Below are 5,843 nucleotides of genomic sequence, written 5' to 3' on the forward strand. Positions count from 1 at the left end.
CGGGATGGGAGGTACTGGGCGCACCATGCTTGGGGGCGACTATGCTGGCAGGTGTCAGGGTTTCAATGCACAATGCCCTCCAGAGAAACACATGGGCTGCCCGCAACCTAGCTCTGCTGCCCTTCGGGGTCTGTCTGATAGAAATACTCACACCGGGGTCTGGGTATGAGGATATTTGTGCTGGACAGTCCACAGAACCGTACTAGTGTGCAACTTTTTTTTTTTTTTATTTAAAAGATTCCACTCATTTATTCATGAGATAGAGAGAGAGAGAGAGAGAGGCAAAGACACAGGCAGAGGGAGAAGCAGGCTCCATCCCTGCAGGGAGCCCGATGTGGGACTCGATCCCGGGACCCCAGGATTATGCCCTGGGCTGAAGGCAGGCGCTAAACCACTGAGCCACCCTGGCGTCCCTACTAGGGCGCAACCTTGGTGGCCATCACTAGGGCCCTCATGCCGTGAGGTACCATGCCACCACCGAAAGAAGGTGCTAGCACCCTGAGTGTGGGGAGTGGGCCGATGGACAGGAGGTCCAGCATGACCTGGTGGTGTGAATTGACACAACATGTGAACATGTGTGTAAATATTTATAGGTGGAGCCTCACAATCAAATCCCTGGAGTCCATCACACAAAGAGGTTCAAAGCAGTCAGCTTCGCCGAGTGGGATTGAGGAGGAAGGTGAGGAGGGACTTTTCTAGACGCCAGAACCTGGTGTCCCCCTTCGGAAGGGCCGGGGCCCCCGTGGGGAAGGAGGGGGAGGGGCAGCATGGCCCCACCATTCACGAGCTGGACGACCTTGAGCGGGTGTCCTTTCCCCGAGCTGCATTTTCCTCATCTGTCAAATGGGAGAGAACAGAGGCGCTCTCAGGCTGCGGTTACCGAGGCCTCTGGGAGCCAGGCTGGAAGGTGCAAGGAGGAACACGAGGACGTTCTCGCTCTGAAGGAACTTCCAGGCCAGGGAGCCCACAGAGCCCGAACCAGCTGGCATAGGACAGTGTGCCCCGTGCTCCTACTGAGGCCTTCTCAGGGTGGACAAGCACCTCGAGCTGGTGGGGATCAGTGGAGGGGCCAGGCCTGAGGTGGAGACTCTGCGAAGGCAGAGAAAGCAGCGGGGATGTTGCAGGTGCGTTCCAGGCAGGGGCATCATCAGCCGTCAGCACTCCAGCACAGGGGAGGGGCAGCCGGTGTCGAGGCAGAGCCTCACGGAGCATGTTTGGAGGCTTGGATCTGAACCGGGGGTGAGGGCGCTCTTCAGGGACTTAGGACAGAAGGGGCACTATTGCCTAAGAGTTTTATTTTATTTTTAAAGATTTATGTATTGTAGAGAAAGAGAGAGGGAAAAAAAAGAGAGAGAGGGAGTGGGGGAGGAGCAGAGGGAGAGGGAGAGAACCCCAAGCGGACTCTGCGCTGAGCGTGGAGGCCAATGCGGGGCTCAGTCCCATGACCCTGAGATCATGACCTGAGCCAAAACCGAGAGTCAGATGCTTAACCGACTGAGCCACCCAGGTGGCCCTGCCTGAGCGTTTGAGAAGCTGGCTCTGAATGACAGATGGGTGGCTAGGAGGAGGACCAGCTGAGGGCTCCTGCGTCATCACTGTCCGGGTGAGATGGGGAGCGTGAGCTGCTGAGGCAGTAGAGATGCGCAAGAGGAGGCAGTGCCTGTGCATGGTTAGAAAGCACTTACTAGGGTCAGGCCGCCTGTGAGGGAAGGGGTGGAGGGAACTAGAGAAAGACCCCAGGAGGACACCAGGTTCTGGCATCAGTGGGTGGATGTGGTACCACAGCTGTGCAGACAGGGACGACGAGAGGGGTCCGTGTCCCTGGGGTGTCTGAGAGGAGGCAGGTCCCCGGCTGCCAGGCAGGGTTGTGAGGTGCCACCATGCAGTGAGTGGCTCCTTCATTCCTCCTCCACTGGCACTGGTAGTCTACTGGACAGAGCGGTGGTTTTAGAATTATTTCAGACCCTCTCGGCTCAGGGAGGGAGAGAGAGCCATCAAGGGCATTGTGGGTATGTTCCAGGACTGCCTTTGGAAAAGGCCAACCCTTCAAGGGTTGGATGCTAGCTATTTGTATTTCATAGAACATTCTAGAATAGCCATGCTGTTCAGTGCCTGTGGCTGTGAGCACTTAAAATGTGGCTAGTCGACTGAGGAAGTGAGTGTTACATTTTGTTTGACAGAAATTAAATTTAGGTAGTCACACGTGGCTAGCGCCTGCCAGTTTACACAAGGCAGATCTATTTAGAATTTCTGAGGGAAGGCAGTCACCGCTCTTATCTTAAGGCTTGTGTGGTTGGGGAGTTTGGTAGAGGCAGAATGGTAGCCTTCTTGACACCATGCCTCGCCGCCCCAGATTTGGTGCCTCTTGTTTAGGTGTGAAAAAAAAACCCAAGAGATTCAATAACAAACTGTTACATTGCACTTGTGTATGTGTATATATGTTTGTATGTATTCATCATTCACTTAGAAGTTGCTCCACATGCTGCACTAGTTTCAGGTGTGCAATATAGTGGTCTGACATCTCTGTACGTTACACTGTGCTCACAAGTGTAGTTGTGTCACCGCAAAACACCGTATTCCCTTTTATACTGTGACCTATTCGTTCCCTAACTGGAAGCCTCTACCTCCCACTCCCCTTCACGCACTTTGCCCATCCCCCCACCCCCCTCCCCTATGTCATGTTTTTGCTGTGCCAGCTTCTGTTCTCACTACATGGGTTGACTCACTTAAGCTTCGTGACAGCGCTAGGACATAGGCCCGGTATCTTAGAGATGAGGACATCAAGGCACAGAGAGCGTTAGCAGCTGGCTCACGGTCTCACAGCTGGCAGCAGCCAGCTGCGCTTTGAACCAGGCGGCTCCAGTGGCTGACTACTCCGCTCAGTCTCCACATTTTCATCTGGGGGACCCTGAACCAGGCCCTCTCCTAGACACTTCACACGTGGCATCATATTTGACCCTCACGGGGGTCTTGTGCAGCAGGAACTGGACCATCATCCCCATTTCACGGATGCGGAGACCGGGGCTCAGAGGTCTGCTCAGGATTACAGAGCTAGGGAGTGGCAGTGGGATGGGGTTTGAAGGCAGATCTCTGGGGGCCTCTGCTTGTAGCCCTGGTGTGACCAGCCCCTTGAACGGCAGTGGTGACGCCTGCCTGGAGCCCTCCCATGGCCCAGCCCTGGCCCCTGCAGCAGCTCTGGGCTCATAGGGCTGTGCTCTGTAAGGTCCTGGCCATGTCCACCCAGTGGACCCTCCAAGCCCGCCCTGAGAGGCTGGAGGGACATAACATCCAGAAACCAGCTGCTCCGGAGCCTCTTAGCCCAGAGGGATTTAGGTCTGCTTTGGTGAGAGATGATATTTACATTTTTTACAGCCCTACTGGCACAGGTCATACCTTAGGGAGGACAGTGTCCCGGGTGGTCTCTTTTTCCAGGGCTCCTGTAGAAAGCCAGAAATTAGAAAGTCTCCAGAGTGGCGTCCCCTCCCTGCCCGCCCACCCCCCCGCCCCCAGCCATCTCTAAGCCTTAGTTTTCTCATCTGTGGAATGAAAGGGATATACTAGGTCATGAATTTTTAAACCTTTTTTAGCATTAAAATTTTTTTTCCAGTCTACTCTCTGCACAACTGAAATCATTTAAAAATGTAAATGTGGTGGAGGCGCCAGGCAGGCTCAGTTGGTAGAGCATGTGACTCTTGATTTCAGGGTTGTGAGTTTATGCCCCATGTTTGGTGCAGAGATTATAAATAAATGAACTTTAAAAAGCCGTAAATGTGGTTATCTTACTCCCCAGCTTAAAATCCTTCAGTGGCTTTCCCTGCTCTGGGGACGGTGCCTGCCCTCATGAAGCTTAGAGTCTAAGAAGGAAGGACAATATGTACATAAAGGCATTTAAAAATATGGCAAATGATAACAAATGCTAGGGAAAACATAAAATAGGATGAGAGGGGAGGAATGCTAGATAGAGCTGTTGTTTTAGAAAGGGTGGTCTGGGTGGCCCCCTGAAAAGGTGATGGCAGGAAACTGAAGGAACTGGGTCATATGGAAGAGCATGGAGGGAATAGCAAGTGCAAAGGCTCTGAGTGGGTGCAGCAAGGAGGCCTGTGTGGTTGGTGCAGGACGAGGGAAGGTAGAGTCAAGGTCAGTAAGTAAAAGAGTTGCGGAGGGGGCAGGAGGGGAGGGACAGATAATGAGGACCTTGTAGGCCTTGTTGAGATTTTAAGCTTTTTATTTAAAAAAAATTTTTTTTATTTATTCATGAGACACACACAGAGAGAGGCAGAGACACAGGCAGAGGGAGAAGTAGGCTCCCTGCAGGGAGCCTGACGCAGGACTCGATCCCAGGACCCCGGGATCACAACCTGACCCAAAGGCAGACACTCAACTGTTGAGCCACCCAGGCGCCCCTTAATTGTGTTTTATTTTTTTTTTTTATTTTTATTTATTTATTTATTTATTTTTTTTTTATGATAGTCACACACACAGAGAGAGAGAGAGAGAGAGGCAGAGACACAGGCAGAGGGAGAAGCAGGCTCCATGCACCGGGAGCCCGACGTGGGATTTGATCCCGGGTCTCCAGGATCACGCCCTGGGCCAAAGGCAGGCGCCAAACCGCTGCGCCACCCAGGGATCCCCCTTAATTGTGTTTTAAACGCACTGATGAGGCAGGATACAGTCGTCCCGGGGTTGGAACCCTGGAAGTCTTTTTGGAAATACGGGTTTATAGGCAGTGTAAGAAAAGGCAGGTTGAGAAGAGTCAGAGAAGTAGCCCCAGTGATATGAAGGGGCAACAGTTTAAATTCTTTTTTTTTTGTTTTTTTTTAGTTTAGTTATAGACAGGCAGAGACACAGGCAGAGGGAGAAGCAGGCTCCATGCACCGGGAGCCTGACGTGGGATTCGATCCCGGGTCTCCAGGATCGCGCCCTGGGCCAAAGGCAGGCGCCAAACCGCTGCGCCACCCAGGGATCCCCAGTTTAGATTCTTTTGAATTCTCCTCCAGCCTTTCCAGTTTCAGGCGTATGACAACTCCTCTGAGCTCAGTTTCCTCATCTTTGAAACGGGGATAGTTACCAGTACCTCAGTCTTGCATAGACATAAAGGACTATCCTTACCATATGTAAAGCTTTAGCATAAAATAGAAACTCCATAAATAGTAATTATTAGAATCTTTAAGGCATTCCTACCAGGAGACCTGTGGGCATGAGCTGGGGAGAGGGGAAAGCAGAAGGCGAGGAAGCACCGTGGTAATACAGTGGTCTCCCCTTATTGTAGGGGATGTGTTCCAACACCCCCAGTGGATGCTGAAACTGTGAATAGTACAGAACCCTCCATACACTATGTGTTTTCCCATATACACATATGTATGATAAAGTTTCATGTATGGATTAGGCACAGTAAGAGATGAACAGCAATAACTAATAATCCAATAGAACAATCATAACACTGTACTGTAATAAAAATTACACGAGTGTGGTATCTCTCTCAAAATATCTTCCTGCGCTGTACTCACCCTTGTGATGCTCTGAGATGATAAAATGCGCCGTGATGAGAGGAAGTGAGGTGAACGACATAGGCAGCGTGACGTAGCATTAGGCTGCAATGAGAAGACAGGAGCGTAGAGATCATTGAAGCAAAAATACAATGTTCGAATAGAGGAATTGGTGGAAAGCAGAAGGCAGGACAGAGATCTTCTGGGGCTGAGTCCACTGCCCTGGCCCCAGACTCTGCCACCTTGCTCCATTCTCCACCCCTTGGCACCATATCCTCCATCCTTTCTGCTCTGGAACCAGGCTCCTTCCAACCACAGGGCCTTTGCACTAGCTCCTTTTACTTGGACACTCTTTCA

General features: G+C 51.7%; 1 long non-coding RNA gene across 1 annotated transcript; it reads right to left on the bottom strand.

The window, feature by feature from the left end:
• Positions 1 to 224: 224 nt before the first annotated feature.
• Positions 225 to 5,594, bottom strand: LOC125755950 (uncharacterized). The gene is made up of 3 exons (XR_007413595.1): positions 5,508 to 5,594; positions 3,394 to 3,437; positions 225 to 836 (listed from the first exon to the last, which is right to left on the bottom strand). It is a non-coding gene; the product is annotated as an uncharacterized LOC125755950 (long non-coding RNA).
• Between the last annotated feature and the right edge of the window lie 249 nt (positions 5,595 to 5,843).

The sequence above is a fragment of the Canis lupus genome, chromosome 10, assembly GCF_003254725.2.
Source record: "Canis lupus dingo isolate Sandy chromosome 10, ASM325472v2, whole genome shotgun sequence".
NCBI lineage: Eukaryota > Metazoa > Chordata > Mammalia > Carnivora > Canidae > Canis > Canis lupus.